Raw genomic sequence first — 24,960 nt, forward strand, 5'->3', positions numbered from 1 at the left:
TCCATAATGGTACTTTATATCAATAATATATTAATACCTACAAAAAGGAAATGTGAACCTTGAATTTGATCCGGTCACTGATTTTCAACTCTTAAGTTCTTCAGATAAACCATTATGGCAATCCAGTGTTGAGGACATTCTGTTCCCACTAGCACTTTTAAAGAATTTACTGGACAATGAATTTTAGATAGCAGAATGGATGGCGGAACTACAGGAAGAGGCCCAGTGGTAAGCATTTCATGTATATTTACCTACGTAGGACTGTGAAAAAACTATGGTTTCAAGAGGTGGCTTGTAACGTGTAGCAGCTGTATGTTCTGACAACAGACATGTAGCAATCTATCCAGAACAGGGGAGAATGGAAAAAAAATACATTTAAAATAGAATAGGAAGTTTACCAACTACCTTGTTAAGTATTGGCTGGAAGTAAATGGACATCACTTCAAATAATTTTGGGGGAGATTAAATTTGGGGGGAGTCCATTCTCTAGAAGAAAGGACTTTGCCAGAGCCTATTCCCACTTGGGAGAAAAGAATTCTTGTGACACTAATACTTCCCTGGCCTCCTTTTCTGTTGTAAGAAAGAAGGGGAAACACGTACACACACAGAGTCAAGGGGGGTCAGTAATTTAAAAATAATAAATTCAGAATGCTGCAGCCAGGAAAGTAGGAAGCAAGGTGAGGGGAAAAAAGGGGGAGGATCCCCAAAACTATACGACTAGAAAACCACTTTTGGAAAGTCACAGCACTGGGACACAAGACCACTCAAAGGTTGAGATTTAATCAGAAAAGCATAGAATGCTCCCTAAACTGGATTTCGAGCATACAGGAGCCATGGGATCTACATTAGTCACAGTTTTCCAGAGAAACAGAGCCAGTAAAACATATATAGACACATAGGTATATGCATATATATAGATCACGAGGAATTGGCTCATGTGGATGGAGACTGAGAAGCCCCACTATCTGACATCTACAAACTAGAGACCCAGGAAAGCCGGTGGTGTAATTCATTCTGAGTGCAAGGGCCCAAGAACTAGGGGAACCTATGGTATAAATCCCAGTGCCAAGGCAGCAGATGAGATGAGCTGTCTGAGCTCAACCGGTGAAGCAGGAAAACAAAAAAAAAAAAAAAAAAAAAAAAAAAAAAAGGTGAATTCCTCCTCCCTCTGCCTTTTGTTCTCAGAGCCTTCCATAGATTGGTTAACTCCACTTACACCGAGCAGGATAATCTACTGAGTCCATTGATTCAAAAGCTGATCTCATCTGGACACCCTTACAGACACTCAGAGAAGTAATGTTTATTCTGGGCAACTCGTAGCCAGTCAAGCTGACACATAAAATTAACCATCACAGAAGAAGAAGAAAAAAAGAAATTCACCAACACAGAAGCTCTCAGCAATATCTTCTCAATTTTCTATAAATCTTAAAACTATTCTAAAATTAAAAGTTTTTTTTAAAGAACTCAGAAACGTATCAACTAAAATGTATGGATTGTATTTGATTCTGATGTTTTAAAGACTATTATACGTATAAGGTAATTATCATTTTGAACCGTTATTGGCTATTTGATGTTAGTTAGTAGTATTCATTAATTTTGGGGTGGGGGTGAGATAGTACTTTGTTTACTTTTTAAAGAAGAGAATACTTTTGTTATGGAAGTGCAAACTGAAATATTTGTTGGTGAAGTCATTTAATGAATGTCAGGGGCTTGCTGGTGGTGAAGAGTGGAGGAGGAAGGAGGTGAGGGTATGGGTGAGGCAGTATTGGCTGGAGATTCAGGTTTCTCACACTGTGTTACAGGAGCGCGGGGCCCATGGGACTGTTCTGTCTACTTCTGTGGATGGTAGACATTTATCAAAATGAAAGGTTAAAAAGATCTCCAAAGGAAACATGCACAACTCCTTAACGATTGTTGTAAAGGATTACGAGTAAACAGAATAAGAAACAGATGGACTACATTTCTAAGTTAAAAATGAACAGTTGAGCACAAACACTTCAAATTTTCACAAATCTGGATTCCCTGGTATATAATAATTTCGTTACCCTGAACAACCAAATGGAGATTTCATTAACAGACCATCTGGGTGCTGACCTTATCACCAGACCTTGCATTCCCATCTAGTGAAGGCACAGATACTAAGAGAAAAAACAGCAATGGGTACAGATCGAAAAGAAGGCTGCCTGAACTAACACTGAATTAAAGCAGTAGACAGCAAGCAGCAGCTTCATGCACAGGCTGGATGCGAAGTGAGACAGTCACAGGCGCTGCATGTGGAGGGAGGCCAATGGCGGGCTGTCAGGCACAGAACTTTCTGCCTCTTCAGAAGCGCTGTAAATAGGAAAGGGCTGCCTTTTCATTTTTTTTTCATTTTTTTTTAAAGATTTTATTTATTTATTCGACAGAGATAGAGACAGCCAGCAAGAGAGGGAACACAAGCAGGGGGAGTGGGAGAGGAAGAAGCAGGCTCACAGCGGAGGAGCCTGATGTGGGGCTCGATCCCATAATGCCGGGATCACGCCCTGAGCCGAAGGCAGACGCTTAACTGCTGTGCCATCCAGGCGCCCCAGGGCTGCCTTTTTAGAGAATAAGCCTTATAGTACAGATTAGATCAAAGTATAAATGAGTACTGAAAATAAATTCCATCTTCCCTTTTTGCCCAATCAGCAGTGCCACACTTTATTTTCTTTTTAAGATTTTATTTATTTATCAGAGAGAGAGAGAGAGAGAGGGAGATCACGAGCAGGGGGAGGGGCCGAGGGAGAAGCAGACTCCCCACTGAGCCAGGAGCCCAATGTGGGACTCGATCCCAGGACCCTGAGATCACAACCTGAGCAGATGCTTAATTGACTGAGCCACCCAAGCGCCCCAGTTATCATGGTCTTAATTGACACACTACACTCACACACAAAAGCATACACAAACAGGGTACATGGGTAGCTCAGACAGTTACGCAACTGAGTCTTGATTTCGGCTCAGATCATGATCTCAGTGTCATGAGATGGAGCCCCTCTTCAAGACCATGCTCAGAAGGGAGTCTGCTTGAGATTCTCCCTCCCTTTCCCTCTGCCGCTCCCCCCACTTGCATGTGTGCTCTCTCTCTAAAAAATAAATCTTAAAAAAAAAAAAAAACATACACACCTGTGTTTTTGCATTAAACTCAAGAAGATGACATTTTGAAGGAATGAATCTTGAACAAGAAGCGATGTAAAAATGGGGGGGGGGGAGTCTAGGAAACTGTAAAGAATGCTTTGAGGTAAAAATGAAACTCAAGTTGTAGAGTTAAAAGAGGTTTAAAACCATTTGGGCTTTAAGCTTTCTACACATCATTCACATCTACCACTTCCAGTCACTTCCAATTAGGCATGCCAGCAGTGAAGTTCATATTTTCTTGCTTCAAGCAAAGAATAAAAATGTGAGACAAAAAAAGTTGGGGGGAGGATGCAAATATGGCATTTTGGTGCTAAAATATGGTAACAGGGCAAACGCCTGGGTGGCTCAGTTGGTTAAGCATCTGCCTTCAGCTCAGGTCATGATCCCAGGGTCCTGGGATCGAGCCCCACATCTGGCTCCTTGCTCAGCGGGGAACCTGCTTCTCCCTCTGCCTGTGCTCACTTGCTCTCTCTCTCTTTCCCTCTGGAAAATAAAATCCTAAAACATAAAATAAAATATGGCAACGCAGGACAAGAAATATAAGGGAACATGGAAAGGCAACAAATGGAAAATCTGTGGCTCTAAAGATGTCACCTCACTTCTATAATTTTCAGCTTTGTGGGGACTGGTAATGGTGGATGGTGTGTAAAACTGTAAAGCTTGTTGAACAAAGGGGACACAGGCTCTGTATGCTGGTGACGTGGACTCCAGAGAAGACAGAGCCATCACTAGTTGACTCTGAGTTAGGGGTTTTTTGAAATGAGACATCTCCATGTCCAAGGGGAAACAGGCAGCTCTTACAGTGATTTATTCTACTGAGATGTTTGGGGGAAAGTTTGTAATTTAAATTCATCTGTCACATATGTTCTATTTTGTTCTGCATTAGAGGATATCCAGATATATTTCTATGCTATGTGATATTATTTATGAGCTTGCAAGAATGTAAGCACAAGTTCAGATAACCAAAATTGTTTCTAGTGTGAGTTTTCAATTTAAAAAATAAAAAAAAGTATGAATTTGTGGCCCAAAATACAGCAATGAGCAGAGGTCAATTAAGCCAAGGAGGTTAAGGGACTAGAGTTTTCTAAACATCTGGGAGTGCAGGATACAATCACAAACATTATTGTGATGTAAATCATGGAAATTTATATTATTAGACACAGGGAGATCTGTTTGCTAGTGCCTGGAAAAGAACCAAGCAAAAAGGAAACAGAATATGGAGAAGGAGGTGAAATGATTTCTTCCATGTTGATTTTGTTGCCCAGAGTCTCAATTATTACTTGAGGAAAATGCAATAGATGTAACAGATTTGGTGATTGCTAAAATTTATAATATGTTGCCTCCAGGCTGAAGACTTAACTCTAATTGGCTTGAAAATGAACATTATCATCTCATAGCGACTGTAAACTTGGTCGAGATTAGATAAACTCAGACCGCCGATCAAATCAAGGTAAATCAAGTGACTACCACTGTAGAGACACAAAGTCACTGGTTGATTTTTCCTTTCACATATTCTCTCTCCTTCGTCTAAAAGGTGTCCACGTGAGTGGCGTCTCCCACCTCCTTCACTGCAAATGTCTGGGAAGAAGCGGGAATACGAAGACTCACCACACATAGTAGAGGCAGTCACAATGTCCGTCTATTGTGGTGACCGTGAATTTCCTAAGGAAGCAAAGGCAGACCAGGGTAGGAAAGAAAACTCATCCCCAAAATGGCTTGCAGACTTCATGAGGATACATATCGATCCTTATGGGAGGTCTGTCTAAAAGAACTAGGAGTGGAACTGCATCCCGTGTAATTCTAAATTCAAAGACATCCACATGCAAGTATTTGAAATGGCTGAGAATGCCAGAAATCATAGCTGCTTAGAACACCAGGATGTAGTCCAGGGAAAAGTCTGTTGGTGATGAACTCAGAGAGGAAATACAAAAAATGAAGCTTAAAGGACAAGAGAGAAAGTGACATCTAGTCCAGCTGACTGGGAAGCCTTTTCTGGTTGAAGTAGGGAGCCGTATCCCATGAACATTCATGGGACACAGCACTGAACCCTTTTCTCTTCTTGTGACTAAGATGTCTAGGGTAAGGGAAGATTTATCTCCACTCAGGGCAAGCTTGATCTTGGTATCCAAGAGAGTGTTGCAAAGGAAGCTGAGTGAGAAATAATATTTTGAATTGCAATTTGAGAAGGGTTAGTAGACGTACAATTTCTCTAATAAGGGCAAAAAGGAAATGTGGTCCAGACTAAGCTCCCCTAAAAGGGTTTCTGATAGCCCTTTTTATTTTTTAATATCATAAAAACAAATGAGGGACTAATAAAGGTTCTACGTGAAGTAACTTGCTAGCTATGTCTTAACTCTGCAAGTTAGGTCATAAATAATAATTTTACAATCTAATTCCAGTGTTCCCCATCTGGCTTTATGATAAAGGTCATAAACCAGCAACTCATGGATAAGTCAGATCTATCAGTTATGACACCAAAAAATTTTTGTAAAGATTTATTTATTTATTTTAGAGAGAGAGAGGCAGGGGGAGGGGCAGACAGAGAGGGAGAGAGAGAATCCTGAAGCTGACTGGATGTTGAGGGTGGGGCCCCTTGCGGGGCTGGGTCCCAGGACCCCAAGACCATGACCTAAGCCAAAACCAAAAGTCGGCCACTCAAGTAACTGAGCCAGCCAGGCGCTCCAACCACCAATTTTTTTTTTTAAAGTAAATGTTATGTTAATATTTAAAAATTAGGGGGAAAATCTGATTTTTTGTCTTTTCTTTGACAAAAAGACTAACAATCCTAGGGCCACATCAGCTGGATCTGAATTTTCCACAGCTGAATTTTCATGAAGCAGCCCTGTTGATTTTTCAACATTTCCCATCTGAGTCACTTTTTTCCTTGTATTTCTACTGCCTTCTCCCGGGGGGAATGGAGATCTCGAGCAACGCAACATCATAATCTTATGGATGCATTATATTCATTAAGGAGAAAATAACTTTTCACTTATATTTGGTATGGAATACTTACATTAAGTTCTAGCTGCCGAGAAAGAGGCAATTAGTCACTTAGTTAGTGATCCCCATACTACTGGCCGAAGACATTATCAGAACGTATCCACTGGCCCTGGAGGCCTAGCGCCACCTGGGAAAAAGCATCCAGGTTCTACAGTCTTGCCCAAACTTAACAAAAGAAGAGAAATAGCTCAAGCAATCGGTCAACAAGCAGAATGGTGCACTCTCCTTACGGTAGCAAGGGGCATAAATCCCCCCTTGTCAACCCTGCTACGTAGGCGTCTCCGCCTGCCCAAATTCCTGCCGATTTCTTTCCCTTGTTCAATGTACATTTCTTTAAACCCTTAAGGATGGAAACAACTCCAAGTTTCCTTGCCTAAGGGTAAGCTTTTGACAAGAGGGAGAGCATGTCTGAAGAACTGAAAGCCACTAGTATGAAAGGACGACAGCACGGACATGAAGTCACATTTGGAGAATCCGTCAGCAGTAAATGTTGCCTAGTTTCTGCTCTGTGATGCCACCAAGCCCTGCTCTTCAGAGGCCATTGAACCTGTCAATGGTGTGCTTGGCTATGTTTCCTTCTTAGGACTCCATCAGGCCCTGCTGCTCTGCAAAACAAAACCTATCCTGTCCACTCCAAGTCTAACCTTCACTGAGGAACAGACCCAGGGAGACAGAGAGCGCTGTGGGTTTCTGCTTCCAGCTGCTGGTGTGTGAATCTCCCACATTAACTTCTGAGATCATTCAAGAGAATTCCACCATAAAACACACCAGTCACTCAGGTGGCCAGGGGCCCTTAATAAGACTTCGCTGGCTTGACTTTAGGAGTTTTCCGGGCGGTTTTCCATAAGGCAGGGGTAACAGGGCAGGTGTGACAGAATCACAAGTTAGAAGCTGCCTGGGAAGGTCTGGCCAGGCTTTTCTATCAGCTGCCTGTGGCACCCCCACCCCCACTTCTGGCCGGAATGCCCCAATTAGGCAGTAACCAAGAGCAAGCTGAGCAAATACGTCAGGAAAAGGGCTCCTCTGGGAAAGAAGTAAGTTCTCATTGATGCAAGCCCTGGAGCTGTGAAAGTCAAATGCCCGGGCACACTCAGCAAGGACTCCTGGAGGAAATGAGGTCTTGCTGAGTATGTGTGAGCTCCAAAGATTGTTGTCTCTGCTACCCCAGAGGCCCAGGAATCGCGGAGAGAATCACCAGGGCCAGGCAGAACAGGACTCACAGGTGGTTTGATAGGGGAGACAGTGAAATCACACATCACACAACACCTCTGCTTCTTTAGGACAAAGTACAAAATACATCAACAGGGAAAATAATTCAATATTGTTAACTAATGCTCTTGGAAGTATTTGCTATATTATTCATTTTTTTGTGTGTGAGAATGAGTATTTTCTTATTCTCACAACATGACTTCCTATCTTTGGGCAAATACTTTCATATACTTCCATATATATATATATTTTCATATATAATGAACATAAATTTTTTCATAAATATTTTCGTATATAACGAACAAGAACCTTAAGGCAAAAGACATGTTTCCCTTGTCCAGAGATCTTTTTCAAGAAATTATTCAATTATCTAATGTTGATTGGAAACATAAAATGTGCTATAAACTTAAAGGATGGATAAAAGGGGGCATGAAGAAAATTCAAGAGATCTTTATTCTTTATAGCAAAACCAATTTTAGTCAAACTTTCCTTTAGGTACTAACCTGTTTAGCCAACTTTGTTCTTACTTGGAATTCTGACCATTAATTTGGTCATTACTTAATATTTATAGAGCACTTTGAAATGTCCTAGCGTTTAATACCATCACTTGGTTTTTCTTTACAGCATTCCCGAAAGGTGTAAGCAGTAAAAACTTCTCAGGAACAGAACAGGAAATCCTAAACTTCCATCAGAAAAGATATTTTTATAAGGCATTTTGGGTGGTGAACAGATTAAGGAAGTCAGCTGCTTATTCATTTAACCAACTCAATTTCGAGTAAATTCTGCCAACATTTATTTGAACTCAGCTGTGACAATAATCTTCCGGGGTTTAATTATGATTATTACAGCAAAGCCTAGCAAGGAACTAGAATTTAATATAGGGGTCTTGAGATCGAGTCTCAAGTTTGAAGTACCTGGAAAGGTCAGCAATTGCAGAAATTCCAGCTCCGAAAGGCAGGCCATCTCTGACACCACTTTTTTGCAAATCTATTCAGTTTAATGTCTTTTGGTACAAAAATAGCACTTTCCTAGTCCAATCAAAATCCAGGCTCTAGAATAAACCCATCGCCTCTGGTTCATACCTCGCTGAAAACAGAGAAATTTGGTTACAAACTACGTCCAAACTTAAAAAGCAACAACTTACTTTCTTCAAGTAAATGAAGTGCCTGTCCCTTAAACCACATGACCTTCATTGAGTGTTTTACTTTCCACTTCCCGGCTCAGTTGGGACTGATTAGAATAGTTTCCAGATCTCATGCCACAGCATAGATCGTCTTTAAAAAAAGAATGGTAATAGTGATAGACAGAAGTCCAATAAATACTGAACTCAATAAAAATCACAAAGGTGCCATTACAATGGAATTGATTTCAACTAGAATTTAATGAGTCTCTACTACGTGCTTAATAATGGTTGTTCGTGTTAAAAAAAAAAGAAAAAGGTGGCTCCTTTTTACAATACGATTGAAATATAGAGATAACAGCACATTTAAACTTTCCAGTAAGTGAACAATTATAAGAAAAATGCAAACTGCGTAGTTTAGATGGAATTAAGAGGCAGGTCAATGTGAAGTAAGAAATATTCTAATGCAAGGGACAGGACTCGAACTGAAACTGAAGTGTCCTCCGTATAAGAAAAAAAATAGAAGGAAAGTACATTCTCATTTTTTCTCTTTTAAGATTTTATTTATTGGGGCGCCTGGGTGGCTCAGTCATTAAGCATCTGCCTTCGGCTCAGGGTGTGATCCTGGCGTTCTGGGATCGAGCCCCACATCAGGCTTCTCCACTGGGAGCCTGCTTCTTCCTCTCCCACTCCCCCTGCTTGTGTTCCCTCTCTCGCTGGCTATGTCTATCTCTGTCAAATAAATAAATAAATAAAATCTTTAAAAAAAAATATTTCATTTATTTATTTGAGAGACAGCAAACGAGAGAGCATGAGTGGAGGAGAAGGGCAGAAGGAGAGGAAGAAGCAGGCTCCTCACTGAGCAGGGAGCCCAAAGGGGGCTCGATTCCAGGACTGTGGGATCATAACCGGAGCCAAAGGCAGATACTTAACCGACTGAGCCACCCAGACACCCCGGAAAGTACATTCTCCATTAAGGAAGCAACAATTTAAATAATTACCTCATCAGAATGGCCTAGTCTTGGGTTAACGATGGTAAATGTCTGCATGGAAGACTTGTTCCCACAATGAGGTAAAGATTAAACTGAATACTTTAGGGCACATTATCCTTCAATCTCATGGAAAGGAGGTCTTTGCTCCATGTGCGAATTTTGATCTGATTTTGAGATTAAAAAGACAAGACAATGAGCTATGATGTGGGAAGTCAGTACTCTAATGCCTAATAAAGACACCAACAAATCTACTGAGAAACAGAGATGGGATAAGATGAAGGGGGTGGTTTGGCGGAAGAATATTTTAAGACACAAGAGAGGAAAGTCAAATGAGATCAAGAAAATCCGTTAAAGGTTAAGTCTTTTAATAAATAAATAAAGAGAAATGAAGACAGAAGTTCCCATAATGCAGGAATTCTTATTATAGAATATTCCTTCTCTCCAACCACTATAGAAGTGACTCCTTAAACTCATCCCTAAGATTTCTTTGCCTCCTCACTCTTTTCTTAGCTATTCTACAAATTCTTCCTGGTCTGGCTTATGTGTTCACTGGCTCCAACTCTTTCAAGCATATGTACTTTTAAAACAAATATGGGCCCCGCATTTACTTTTGTGTTGTTGGACTCTACTGAATATGGTCAGGAGATATTTCATAGACCATTCATTACATCAAAACCAGAATTCCAACATTTCACCCAAATCCAGACCCTCCACAACCAACCTCTATGTCCTCTATCGTGAAGCTATCAAATGATTTAAGTTCCTTATAACATTCTCTTTCATCAAGTTCCTTATAACATCATCTAACTTAACTTCTCTGTCTCCAATTTCTGTCTTTAACATATATTGAAACCATCTCCTTGAGATAGTCACTCCATTGCTACAAATATGTAATGGGTATTTTTTTTTTTTTTGCTGTAGAAAACATATTCCAAATTTTATAGCATAACATCCAAGACACCATTCTTTCTTTCCAGTATATCTTTCCAGAAACCATCCAACCCTAGTGTCCTTCGCCTTACAGAATATGATCTGTACTTTCCTATATGGAGCCATGCTTATGGCTTTAATCCATATCTGAAAATCTTCCCCAATTCTGTTCTCTTGGAATATTTTTTACTGCTTTTAAAACAAGCTCAGAAAACATCTTCTCCTTTGACGACTCATACACATTTAATCAGTAATTCCTCTAAGTGACCACTATACTTACATATAGTTCTACTGGTAGTCTACTGAGTAACCGCTAGATGTTTTTATTTTTAGGTTGTATTTAAATTCAAGTTAGTTGACAAACATTGTATTATTGGTTTCAGGGGTAGAATTTAGTGATTCTGCATGTAACACCCAGTGCTCATGACATCAAGTGCCCTCCTTAATGCCCATCATCAAGTTACCCTAGCCTCCCACCTGCCTCCCCTCCAGCAACACTCAGTTTATTCCCTATAGTTAAGAGTCTCTTATGGTTTGCCTCCCTCTGCATTTTTATTTATTTTTTCCTTCCCTTCCTCTATGTTCATCGGTTTTGTTTCTTAAATTCCAAAAATAAGTGAAATCATATGGTATTTATCTTTCTCTGACTGACCTATTTTGCTTAGCATAACACACTCTAGATCCATCCCTGTCATTGCAAATGGCAAGATTTCATTCTTCTTGATGGTTGAGTGATATCCCTTTGTATATGTATTCCACAGCCTCTTTATCCATTCATCAGTTGATGGACATCTGGGCTCTGTCTATTTGACTATCGTAGACACTGCTATGATAAACATCAGGGTGCATGTGCCCCTTTGAATTGCTACTTTTGTATCCTTTGGATAAATACCTCATAGTGCAATTGCTGGGCCATAGTGTAGTTCCATGGAACTGGTATATTTAGATATCATTCTATTGGAAACTTATCAAACTATAAGATTGCTGGCCTACAGGTTTCAGACACATAGGCGCTCAATAAATGTTATGAGCTTTTACTTGCGGCCTTTGCTGTAACCTACAGAAAGATTGTAACTGTCTGCAAGAGAGGACTCTCTAAAGTAAGAATTTCAAGTACTCATCCATTTTTTAATGAATCTCTAATTTTTTTGCTTGTGAGATCCCTCCTATTCTTCCAATCTCACTCTGTATGACGCCAGTCCATGAGGCCCCCAAAACCCCACAAAAAAAAAAAAAAAGAAAAAACAAAACAAAAAGCCAATTAATTGTTTCTATGATACAAAGAAAGAAAACCCAAAAAATGAATTGAGCACCACTGAAGGGCTACGAACATAGCAGCAGGTCTCTACACCTTGTTGACACAAATTTCTACTGCCACTAGTTAATATAATGACATCGGAAACGGTATTTGCACAAAGTAGAATACCAGACTCCAATATCGTTCAGAGTTTTTGGGAAAAGCGGATGTTCCGGTTCAGGCACCGGAGTCAGAACAACTGATACCTTACATTGAAAGACTCACACACTTCACTGGCTGTTAGGAAGATTAAAGAGAACAGTGCATGCAGAAAAGCTGGCCTGCAGTTACCTAACCGAATTGTTACTCTGATTGTAACTGCATTATCCATAAACTGTGGAAGACAGAAGAGAGAGCGTGGGCTGGAGAATCAGATCCATCTAAGTTTAAATGTTCACTGGCTGTGTGATCCAGAATGATTATTTACCTTCATGAAACCTTTCTTTTTTCTTACCTGTATCTATAATCAACATTAGATACAACTTCCTAGTTTTAAAATGAGACAGACGTTGCAACTAGCGCGAAAACTGGTGCACAGAGGATACTAAACAAAGTGGGTTCTTTTCTCTTTCCCTCATGTAAAAAGCCAATGTTTCACTTATATTTTTAATACTGTAAGTTTTTTAAGACATAATAGATTCTCTACTAATTACTTCGGAATGTAATGGCTTGCTTACTCATAATAGATGTAAGTTTCTGAGTGGCAGCTCTGGCTAGAAGCCCTTCTCTAAAACGGTGGTTAGGTTCTGATATTTCTAAAATCAATAGTAAACAAGCAGAAATGTCCATTTAGGGGACACAGAATGACACTGTTACAGAAGGGGGGATGGGATAGGCTGGTGATGGGTAGTAAGGAGGGCACGTATTGCATGGTGCACTGGGTGTTATACGCAACTAATCAATCATCGAACTTTACATCAAAAAAAATAAAATAATTAAAATAAATAAATAAATACACACACATATCCAATGACAACATTTTAAGATGTAATAAAACTGAGTATTATGTACACACACAAAAAAAGAAGAGATTTTAAAGTAAAGCCTCTGTGATTATATATAAGTGGCTTAAAAGTCCTCCAGCAATCCCAACAAAATTAAAAACAAAAAACCCTGTCATCACCTAACTGCCCATGTATTTCCAAAACCATTTCAACTTAATTTAAGTAGAGTCAACTCTTGCAAAAAACAAATATTCATTGTTTGAATTCTGCTCTTGACAATTTAGACATACAGCCCTGGTATTTTTCACCAATTCTGAAAAAATGGAGAGACAAGTGTGGAACATTAGGAACAGTGAAAAAAACGGGAGAGAGAACTATCCCTTTATTAAACTTTATGGGTTTTTACCAAAGTGCTGTTAAATTTATTTGTATGATCTACAGATTTCTAGTTACTACATTATACACAGTTGAGCTGAAACAATGCTAACTATGCACTTTTCTTTATTATTTCAAGAATTCAGAATGTCTTAAATAATAGGCCATATTATGCCTTCTCCCAATGGAATCAGTGCTTTGGGAGGATTAAAGAATGACTTTTCTTTTTTTTAACCAATTCTGAGGACATGTAAATATGTAATTATTAGATGAGCTTTCTAGACAGGCTTAACAAACCTCTCTGTGATTTTTATTTTTTTTTAAATTCATGTCAACTTCCTATCCAAAATGGAAGAGGACATCAAGTTTTTCCATTTTTCCCCCCATCAGAACCTACTTCTTTATCTCCTCTCCTGCAAATCTCATTTATTACAGTTGGAAAAGTTAATTTTGATTAATGACCTAATTTGGAGAAAAATGAGTTTGATTAATCAACATTTTCCAGGGAAGTGTCAGTTTTGGAGCAAGGCCTCCTTGTGGCAGTTTGGGGTATTTATGATCTCTAAGTACCTGCTAAGCTTCCTAAACAGACTACCTATATGTCATGATTCATTGATTTAAAAGTGTTTTGCATAGCTTGACAGAGGAACAATTTAATACAAAATGTATCAGTAATACTGCCTTTCCCATAAGCCATGATTTTGGTAGAATGAATGAGTATCTGTTTCTCCTGTGAGTATTCAGTATTGCTGGCATGGATATGATTGTCACGGTATCCATCTGAGGGATACCATTTGCTGCCTAACTGCAAATTCTCATCCTCCTATGGTTTAAGTTATTGTCTTTGTGTCTGGATTTCTATGATATGTCTACTTGTGATCAGCTAACAATTGATCAGAAACTACCTTAAAGACCTTGAACTATTAAGTCTGTCCACATTTATTTGTTAAGAGCTTCTATTTAGACACATCCTCAATGCTCCGTCAGGAAACTTGCAATTCTGCCTTAGCCTTCACTTCCTGATTGCTCAGAGCCTCCAGGTCAGCCAGAGGGGAAAGATTAGTGTCCCCTTCAAGTCTTTCCCCGGGAATGAGCACAGCTCTGCCTATGGAAGTGTCCTTTTAGATCCCCAGGTATGTGTCAGAAGAGGTTTCCAAAGTCCCCAAAGAACACTTCACTTGCAAATTTTTCCTTGAAGTTTTTTGGGTCAGTTTCTTATTATTTCCAACTAGTATCACTGCCTTAGGCATCTGCATTATTAACCAATTTCTGATTGTTTTTCACAATCACCTGAAGAACAAGGCTGAAGAAAGGATATGGCTATTTGCACAGATCAAGTACTGAGTCTGGTTGAACAGAGACGAGCCCTGACAATGGAGCTTTTTAGGGAACTGCCATGCAGGTCAAATCGAGACAGTTTTCCGGTTGAGGCTTTTGGTGAGTTTCGAACTCGTTCTGTTCCTTCAGGGACTGCCAGACTACTGGTTTTCACAGCGAGTGTGGTTGCAAAGCTTTTGGTTTCAAAGACAATGTAGATCTTGCAAGAGGGAATTGGGAAAAGGGCAAGCTAAAACACCATGACGTTCTCTAGTCTTTGAGATTCCACCGTTTTTCATGAATAAATACTCCCTGGATTGTTGCAAGCCTTTATTTAATTTCCAGAGTTCCAAAAGAGTTAATTTTGACAATACTTGCCAGTCATCATTTTTATATTGGAGGGTAGGTTTGGAGGACTCCTACCTCTACAGTCTGAATTCATCATCCTAGATATTAGGTTTGTGGCTTTGAGTTCAATGTATTTCTTCTTTACTTCCCCAAATATTTATAGTGAACCTTCTAAACTGTCCTTAGCTTTATGGTCTGGATTTTTAAGAAATCAATTAAAGAAAAAAAAAAAAAGACATCTCTCAAGTTGCTTATCATGTCATCGTGAATCTCCATGGGTGAACACCATGGGTGAGGACCATGGGTGAGTGCTATGGGGTGCTCTTGGCTGCAAAACTACGCCTTAAATGCTATAAGAATGTGTAAGTGGTAGGTGATCTTAACAATCCTCCACCCATTTCAAGTTTTAAAGATATGACCACAATGGATTCTACGATTTTGTCCTAATCACAACAGAAAATGCCAGAGCTGTTAGTAGAAAATGGCATTTCTTTGTTTCAACTAAATGATTATTCTTCTCCATCCTTCAATCCCACTTTTAAAATAGGTTCGTTAATTAACATCTTTTACTAAATGCTGGAGACAAATTAACTGTGTTGGAACACATGGAAGGTCAATCTAACTGGAAAACAATGTAATTTTTGCTTATGAATTTATAGCCTAAGAAATATTTAAGATATGCATAAAAATAGAAATACATGATTAAAATGTCCAAAAATCCAAATTATATCAGAACTCAACTATTTAAATTTGTGGGGGTTTTCAAGAGATTGGAGTAAAAATTATAGTCATAAAGAGGTACCCAGGAAAAGAAAGGTATGTCTAACTCATGAATTTAGGCTGTAAAGACACCTTCAATCTAATTCGTGGCAGTCATACGGCCCAAAGTAAGTCTTTCCCAAATTCTTCAACCAGAGTCATGCTGCCATGGCCCTTTACTCATAGGTTTCTTACAGTACTTACATAGTACTAATGGTATAATTTATCTCCTTATCTGCCTTTCCCACTACATTATGCTCACCTCTGAAAATAGACATGGCTACTCTGGATCCCCAAGATCAAAAAGAGACATACAGTATTTATCTAACAATTGCTATTCAAAGGGATGGATGAAATAATGCTCGAATTTACCTTCTACTTCGTGTGGGCAAATAAGAGACTGAGAATGGATATAATCTCATGGATTTCATCCTGGAGGTGGGTGGATTGATACAATAGATCATGTTTATTGAAGTTCAAGGGGAAAGCTGATTCAGCTCTGGGAGATAAAGGGACATCTAAATATATATACACATATACACACATATATACATATACATACATGTATATATATACATACATACATATATATACATACATACATATATGCATATGCATACATACACACACACACACACACACACACACATACACACACATACATATATATATGCATCCCAGGAGTTTGTTGCTTTAGATAAATGCAGGTACCAAAACTATGCCTGGTAGAGTCTGGGAATGAATACACTATTCACATCAGGAAACAGGACTCCCACCTGTGCAGAATAGGGAGTCCAGAAAAGGAGCTATGGATTAAGAACAATCTTATCTTGTTCTCTGTCCTGATGTCATGCCATTGGTATTTTTGTTTTGTTTTGTTTTTGTTTCTCAGTAGGCTCCACACCCAACATGGGGCTTGAACTCATGACCTCCAGACTATAGACAGAGCCAGCTAGGTGCCCCAGGCCATTTGCTTTTGTACAAAAGATGTATCAGACGTATTCTTAACAGATGGTTCATAACCAGGTATGGCTATTTTTAAATTTGGTTTTAACCAAATTTAACATCAAAAAAGTAAAATAAATAAAAAATTAAAAAACACCATAAAGTCTGCTAGTCTTACTAAGTGAACACAATCCACTGGCAGAAATAAGGCCAAAGAATTTCACTTGTTGTCAACCAGCTACTGAGAAACTTTTCTGTTCACATCTATAAGTTAGCACAATAAGAGATATATCCTGAAGTAATAAAAGGAGGCAAAAACCCTATGAAGTTAGATATAACAGATATTGTAGGGATGCCATGAAATGAAAAGCTTAAAAAGCCTTTTCTATCAAGAATGGAATTATTCAGCTAATGAATATACCTTATTGAGGGAATTAATGAATTAAACTCATTTTCAAACCTAAGGATGAATTAAAAATACCATATTTTCACTTCTATGATAAGAATAGCCCTTTAAGAGATTAGAGTTTCTTGTAAAAAATCCATGAGGACTATACATTCATAAAGCTAAGTCACACTACATTATCTGTATGTTTCACCCATTATTTCAAAAAAAAAAAAAAGAAATGCCACATCATCTATTTTGAGCCCTAGGCTACCTCATTAAAATTAGATAGTTATAAATTATTTGATATTGCTTTGGGAGCACTCACCAACCCATGCTTGCTATTAAATACTGTCCAATTTTTTTATTGTTATTTTTAGGTTCCTAACATTCTGTCTTCAGTCACTCACTTGTTTTTACTTTAATGTAATCCAATAACAAGAGTCCATGGGGGAAAATAAATCCCAACAGTGTTGTCTATGGCTCCTTATGCACATTTTGATTAAAAAAAAAAAAAAAAAAAGTGAGGGTTCGTTGCTTTGCACTCAGTCAAAATAGCTCCAATTTTTCCATATAAAAAGACTTATAGTCTGCTTTTTTTTTTTTTTTTTTTAAAGCAGATATGTGCATGAATGCTTCCTGGAAATGGTAAAGACAGTTACGCATATACTGATGGGCAGCCCTCTACCTTGATACTAACATAGCAAAGGACAAAATCAGAACACTTTCATTTGTAATGCATGTTGTATTATGACCACAGAGGTCCAATCACAAAATGCTCATCCTTAACTTCCTTTAGAGCCTCGTTTCATTTCACAGCTATGCTAAATTGCTTTGATTCCTTAATTTCTTTCCTAAATTTTCTCCCAAATGTATCTCTCAACATACATGGATGCCAAGTGTCATCTGATAAGCCATTATCTAGAGACAGCTAAGGCAAAAAACAATGTGGTGAGAAGCATCAAACGACAAATTAGGGAATATCAAAATTAAAGTTTTGTCAACATTTAATTTGTGGCTTTGGAGTTCTCATTCTTTCAGGACTCAAAAATCTAAATGCTTCTTCCCTCATTCTCTACGTGATGTTACCTAGAGCTAAAATCATCCACACTATATACCAGGTCACTCCAGAGAAACATTTTCCACTAGATAAGAAAGATGGAGGCATGGAGGAAGAAGAGAGAAAAAGAATGGGAGAGAGGAAGGGAGGGGAGGAGGGAAAAGGAACTAAGGGAGGTAGGAAGGAAGCAAGCAAGCTCGGTCTCTGAAAGCTGTAACAGTAAATAGGAATGTGCTGAGTAAATTACAGAGCAGCCCATTTTCATCCTTTTTGCCCATTTTGTCCCAAAGTATAATGAATAACAGCAACAACAAAAAAATTACTCTACCAGAATTTCAAGCATTGAAATATTAAGAAGTTGGGCAGATATAATCTGCCCAGCTCTAGTACACTGTGTTTTTTCATGTATCTTGAGAAGTTGTATGACGGGAACACAACCCTTCCCCCTACCGCCACAACCACCTTTGAGAAAATCATGCAGATTTGGGGGAACCTGGAAACAGGGATACAGTCCAGTGTTCATTCTCCTTAATTATTGCATTGTGTATGTACTCATGAGCCTGACGTCAAAATGCAACTCTGAACACGGAAGAGCAGGAATTCGTTCAGGCTAATTCCTTTTTATTATGTGTGTTTATGTGTGGTGTATACACACGTGTACAAGAGAGAAAGAGACGGAAAGAGAAAGAAAACGGAATTTCTGAATAGTGGGAATCTTAGGTGCCAGCGGCTTTATGTATTTGCCCATTTATATAGAAAGCAAGAGGGAAATGTGTAAACCTGGAAAAAACAAAAACAGAGTGGCTCTCCTGAGTTAAGAGACGTTTGTGGAAATTTGGACTATTAGCAGAAGCTTTTGCAGACTAAGAAGATTTGTTATTTGTTGTCTTTGAATTTTTAGAATAGAATTTGCCTTATTTCCTCCTGAATTTTACTGCGAACTTGGCAAGAAAATGAATGTAACTTAGCCAGGATAATTTATCTCTCCATTTCTGTTATCGCTCATCATATTTAACAAAGTCTTTTTTTCCCCATTATGTCACCTCTGCACTGATTTTTCTCATTTAAACAAGAACACACCTGATTAAGGAGCAGATGTCTTGTCCCTGGGTGGTTGTTTTATTTTAACTTAACTACTGTATTGCACAAAAGAGGCTAAATTCGCTAATGAGGTAACTGCACTTCGGGTAACTAACACTTAAGTTAAATAACTGCACTGGTCTTTTCCATCTGTTACAAAGCCAAGTGTCATATTCCTTGTACAAAACCAAATGATGCCATTACAAAAACCAGCTGAGAGGTTTACAGGAAAAAGCTCTGGCCTTCAACACAGAAATCCTTACCGGCTGACTAACCCTTGGAAAGGTCCCTTAACCGCTCCCATACTCAGGTTCTTAATCTGTGACACAAATTTGATAATACTGACCTCTCAGGGTTGCTATGGAGGTAGGGCTACACTGGGCTATGCTTGCCATGCGATAATTCAACAGTAATATAATACCGTAATTAAAAGTTGCATGGTTTGAAGTAATGATTTCAACTTTGACCCAAGAAGATAATGACTCTTATTGTCCTAAAGGAGTTAAAAATTCCCATCATGGGGCACCTGGGTGGCACAGCGGTTAAGCATCTGCCTTCGGCTCAGGGCGTGATCCCGGCGTTATGGGATCGAGCCCCACATCAGGCTCCTCCGCTAGGAGCCTGCTTCTTCCTCTCCCACTCCCCCTGCTTGTGTTCCCTCTCTCGCTGGCTGTCTCTATCTCTGTCGAATAAATAAATAAAATCTTTAAATAAATAAATAAATAAATAAATAAATAAATAAATAAATATAAAAATTCCCATCAGTATGGCTCTCAAAACACACAGAGAGATCACTGGAAAGAATCCAATGCTAGGATCCATTACTGCATAGATCCATTATTGCCAGGATCCATTGCCAGGATCCATTATTGCATGAATGCATTTTATTTATTTACTGTCAATACTGCCTGTTTGACCAAGTCTTTGATTTGCATAAGTCTTTATTATTATTATTATTATTATTATTATTATTATTTTCAGTTACTGCATTTGGAAAGCAACGGAGTTGTAACACTGCAGAGCTATTCTTAGCTCTAAGTTTATTAATCAGCTGGTCTTCAGGAGAGAACAGTTTAGGAATAAGTGTCTTCTAAATTAAGAGAAAATAAAACATGCAAGAGTTAAAGAACATAAGAGAAATTAATATGCAACCAAAGGCAAAGAAGTATTTATGTGGAATTTTTTTCAGATAGCAAAAGAACGCAATGTGTCATAGCAAGAAGAAGAGGAAGAGGAAGAGGAAGAGGAAGAGGAAGAAGAAGAAGAAGAAGAAGAAGAAGAAGAAGAAGAAAGACAGATACCCTGAAGCTGTAGAAAGTATATAAAATAGAGATCTGACCTTTATAAAATTTAAAAATTGGCTGTAGAATAATAACGAGTTGGCAAAAGCCAAGTGCCTACTGGATTATGAAAACATATATGGTGGTCTGAGAAGTGAAATGTAAGCTTACAAGTCAAAAAGGAAGTTCCATTACCAGAGATTAAAAAAAAAAAAAAGTATTTATAATTCCTTAATCGTAGTACTGACACACAGGGCCTCCTCTGGCTTCCACTCTTGGGAAGAGTTGGGAACTATATTGTCATCACAGGAAGAAGGCAGCTACTAATGCAAAAGAAGAGGGCCAAGTAGTCATCCACCCCATTGCCTTGAGGACCAGAGAAATTGAGGTTGGCACCTGCTCTTCATTCAACCCTCTACTACCCCCCACCCCGCCATCAACTCTTCAAAACAAAGTAAGGTGTCTCGTAGCCATAAAATATCTGTGCTGAAATGTACTAGGTATCACAGGGGTAAAGCCACTGTCCTACATATACAATCAAATTTTTAACCAAAATAAAGATAGATATTTCAAAATTTATTCGGGTTTTAAAATGAATTGACAGTGCCTTATAAATAAATATTGGAGAATCTTTTTAAAAACCACAGATAAGACAAATGATGTTATTTATATAATCAAATATTTGAGGATATCAAATAATTTAAACACATGAATCTTATTGATTTGAAGTTTAAATAAGGAAGAGTAGCTATTGATTATATTTCTCTTAAACACTAAAAGGTTTTCAAGGTAAGAAGAAAAAGCTTGAAAATATAATTTGGATTTTGCTGAACACAAAGCTTTTAAGAAATGTGTTTGAAGTTTAATGAATCCTGAAATTTTCTCCACTCCTCAGAAGAAATAGTTGAGTCAACGCTAACAGAAAACAATCCCTTCCAAGAGCACCATGCAGATAAATGTTCGAGTCTTAGAAATAATGATGTTAATTTACAAAATGATACCATGGCCTTATAATCCGTCATCATAGCTTTCCCCCTTAAGACAAGGGAAGGCATTTGAGTGTGCAAAACAGAGAGATAAGACACAAGGTAACATGCTGTTATCCGTCTGTGAGATTTATGCCGGCAGAAGGAAATGGAGCTTGGGGAGAACCAGTCCAGAGGTAGACATGCATCACTGACTGAAAATGATTTTTGGGCGGGATGGAAAATGATCAACGGACAGGATGGCAAGATCTTTCTGACAGATATATTACTAAATGTATAGAACCACTCGTGCACTCTTTAAACTTGAAGTTCTTCATTATGCATGGCAAAACCCAAAGTGCCTCATCACATTAAAGATTTGTCCTCCAGGGCTTAAATGGTGCTGTGGAAAGAGTGTCTTTACGGGTTTATGTACAATGTTTTGACGGCTGTACAATTATTTGTGGCTTAAGAGAATGCACTTTTAAACTAGTCCAGAAAGTTGACCTTTTGGAGCTCATTTTGTGTGTCTGTGTGTTTTGAAATAACTTATATGCACCCTGTTTCCTTAGTTAATTGTAATGTTGGTCCACTGCAGTAATAAAATGGTTATATATTGAGTATCTGGGATGGACCACTCTGCAGTGTTATATTATAACTGTTTATAACTTTGTAATGCCTTCATAAACGTGATTCATTACACTAATAAACATGCAAGACAACTGCAGCATCTTGCTGTTTCTTTGCCCAAATTGCTTTGGCCTTGATACTCAGACATGACTTTCACCTCCACCTTGAACAGGATCTTAGAAATGTCTATGATTTGATTTCACAGACTTATTTCAGTTTAGATTTACCCCAATACTATAGAATCTCATAAAAAGTAGATTATAATAGGATGTGTTAGAATTGCTTATAATTAAAGAACAATATCCCTTATGGGAGAATACAGCAATTATCAAAAGGTGAGAAAGCAGGACTTCTAGTTTTAAAAGCTTAAAAAAATTATTTATAATGCAGGCAAAAAGACTGCTAGTGGATTACTTGCTTTTCAATAAACAAAGGGTGTTCGGAGAGACCAGGTCAAATAGAGAGCATTTTTCCTCTACTTCCAGTACAGATAGAAATTAAAGAAATGAAATCAAATGATAATGGTGTTTTTGGTGACAGAGGGAAGAAAAGCATAGTTTCTGCTTTCAGTGTTTATGATTACTTGTACTATTAAAAGTACTACATAAAAAGACACTGTAAATATTCTTTGGAGATCTGTAACAATAAACTAGACAATAAACAATAAACTAGAGTTCCATTAGTAAAGAATTACCTAGCAACTTTTTTGTTTCCTAAAGTAGAGAATAACTGAATGGTCTGTGGCTGGCTTCAGTAATCTGTTTTGTGGAAATTCCCTGTGTTAAGGCTTCAATGTCTCCCATTAGCGCCAACCAGTTACAAAAACAGATCTGAACAAAGAAAGCAAGATATTGGGACTCTTATTCTTGTTCATAAATAAAATCAACCTGCAATCTCTAGTTTTTTTGCCCTGGGCAATTAGGACTACTGAGCTTTACCCTAGTTCCACCTCACATGTGTCAAGTCTATATAATGGAATGGGGTGGAGTCACACTCGATTTCCAAATTGGTCTGCAGTCTGGTCTGCTTGACTGACCTTGTTATTCTACTCTATTTCTATCAGTCTCAAATTCAGAGTTTGTTCCATACCTCTTATATTTGTAGTTGCCAGGTGGGGTCTTTCCTAATCATAGGGACTACCATAAATCCAACTGTCAGATGCCTGACATTTTCTATTTGTAAAATAACAACAATAAAACTTGCCTTGCATAGCTTTTCTGAAAGGTAAATGAAGTTTTAGGAGATAAAGTATATACAGTTGGAATACAGCAAATTCCCTAATCATTGGTTCTTTCCTCCCTAGGCTCCCAACCACTAACGCAGACTGTAAATTTTAATGATATACCTTTACCAATACAACAGACCTCACTTAGTCATTGACAGTGGCTAAAGTACATCAGAGCTCTCTGAACTTGGATATTCGGTCATTTGGCCACTACCACAGTTTGTTTAGTCTTTCCAATTTCAATTGTCTTTAGTTTTCTCAAACAGTTCCCTATAAGCCTGCCACTTCAGTGTCAGTGTGCAATACAATGGAATAAGGCTGGTCTAAGGTAACATTTTTAATAATAAAAACATGTACAGAGTGCTGAGTCCAATTAGGATGTGAAAGAATGAAGAAGACTGACATTACATGAAATGATAAAAGAAGCTCTCCAGGCTAAAAAGCAATAACAGCATGGTGTTGTGGTATTTCACCATTTGTAGTTATATTGATATTATAAAAATAACAAAGAGGATAGGATGCTAAATGAAACTGTATTGTGCTAAGGTTTTTACACAGTGAGTGAAATGGCATTAAATTATTTCAAGACAGACTATGCCTGTTTAAGCATATACATTCTCGTCTATAAAGCAACCACTGGCAAATAGGTAAATGAATAGACAAAAAAAAAAAAAAAAAAAGATACAAAATACTTAAAAAGACAAAATTAATGCAAAAGCAAGAAGATAAGAATCTCAAGAACAAAGAAGAAATTGGACAGATAAAAACAAATAGCCAGATGGTAGACTTAAACTAAATACTAATATTTAACATTAAATGTAAATGGATTAAATATTCCAATTAGGAAGTAGGTATTTTGAGAATAAATTATTTTAAAAAGGCAATCAAGAAAGAACTACCTATACTGTATTTATAGGAGACATGACTGAAATATAAAGATACAGATAGGAAGATACAGGTAGGCTCGAAGTATGCAATAAGATATATTATGAAAACACAAATCTGATATTTGTATCAGAAAAAGTAGCTACCAGAAAAAAAAAATTACTACAGATAAGGAACTACTTATAGTGATAAGGTGCCAACCCATGAATATACTAAATTTGCATAGATCTAATTGTAGAGTTTAAAGTACATGCAGCAAAAACTGGTAACTGTAAATGGAAAAAAGACAAACGCATAATCATATTTGAATATTTTAATACTCTCCTCTTAGTAATTGGTAAAATAAGCAGATAAGAAGCATATAAAAAATCTGAATCATACTATCACCCAACTTAACCTAATAAAAATTTATACAGCACTATACCTAGTTTCAGAACATACATTATTTTCAAGTGTACACGTGACATACATCAAGGCACACACTATGTCAGGTCAGCGATGTCTCAATATATTTCAAAGAATTTAAATCATAAAGCAAATCTAAGCGTAAGAAAAAACTAGAAATCAAGAATAAGAAAAACTGAAAAATTCTCAGTCGTTTGTAAATTAAGAAATCTAAGTCTACATGAACCTGTTGTCAAAAAAGACAGACAAAAGAAATTAGAAAATATTTTGAGGTAAATGGAAATGAAAGCACAACATAAAATTTATAGGATGTGGACATAGTGTTGATTACCTTTAAAGGATTATATTACAAAATCAGTATCTAGGGGCACCTGTGTGGCTCAGTAGATTAAATGTCCAACTCTTGGTTTTGGTTCAGGTCATGATCTCAGGGTCAGAGGATCCAACCCCGTGTTGGGCTCCATGCTCAGTACAGAGTCTGCTTGAGATTCTCTCCAACTGACCCTCTCCCCTCTCATTCTTGCCCTTTCTCTCTCAAATAAATAAATAAATCTTTTTTTAAAAAAAGAAAAAAGTCAATACCTAAAATTAGTAATATAAGCTAGGAATTGACAAACTTTTTCTTAATGACAAATAGTTTAGACCTATGGATGATG

The sequence above is a fragment of the Ursus americanus genome, chromosome 5 (genome assembly GCF_024610735.1).
Source record: "Ursus americanus isolate L20-20 chromosome 5, mUrsAme1.1.p, whole genome shotgun sequence".
NCBI classification, from domain to species: domain Eukaryota; kingdom Metazoa; phylum Chordata; class Mammalia; order Carnivora; family Ursidae; genus Ursus; species Ursus americanus.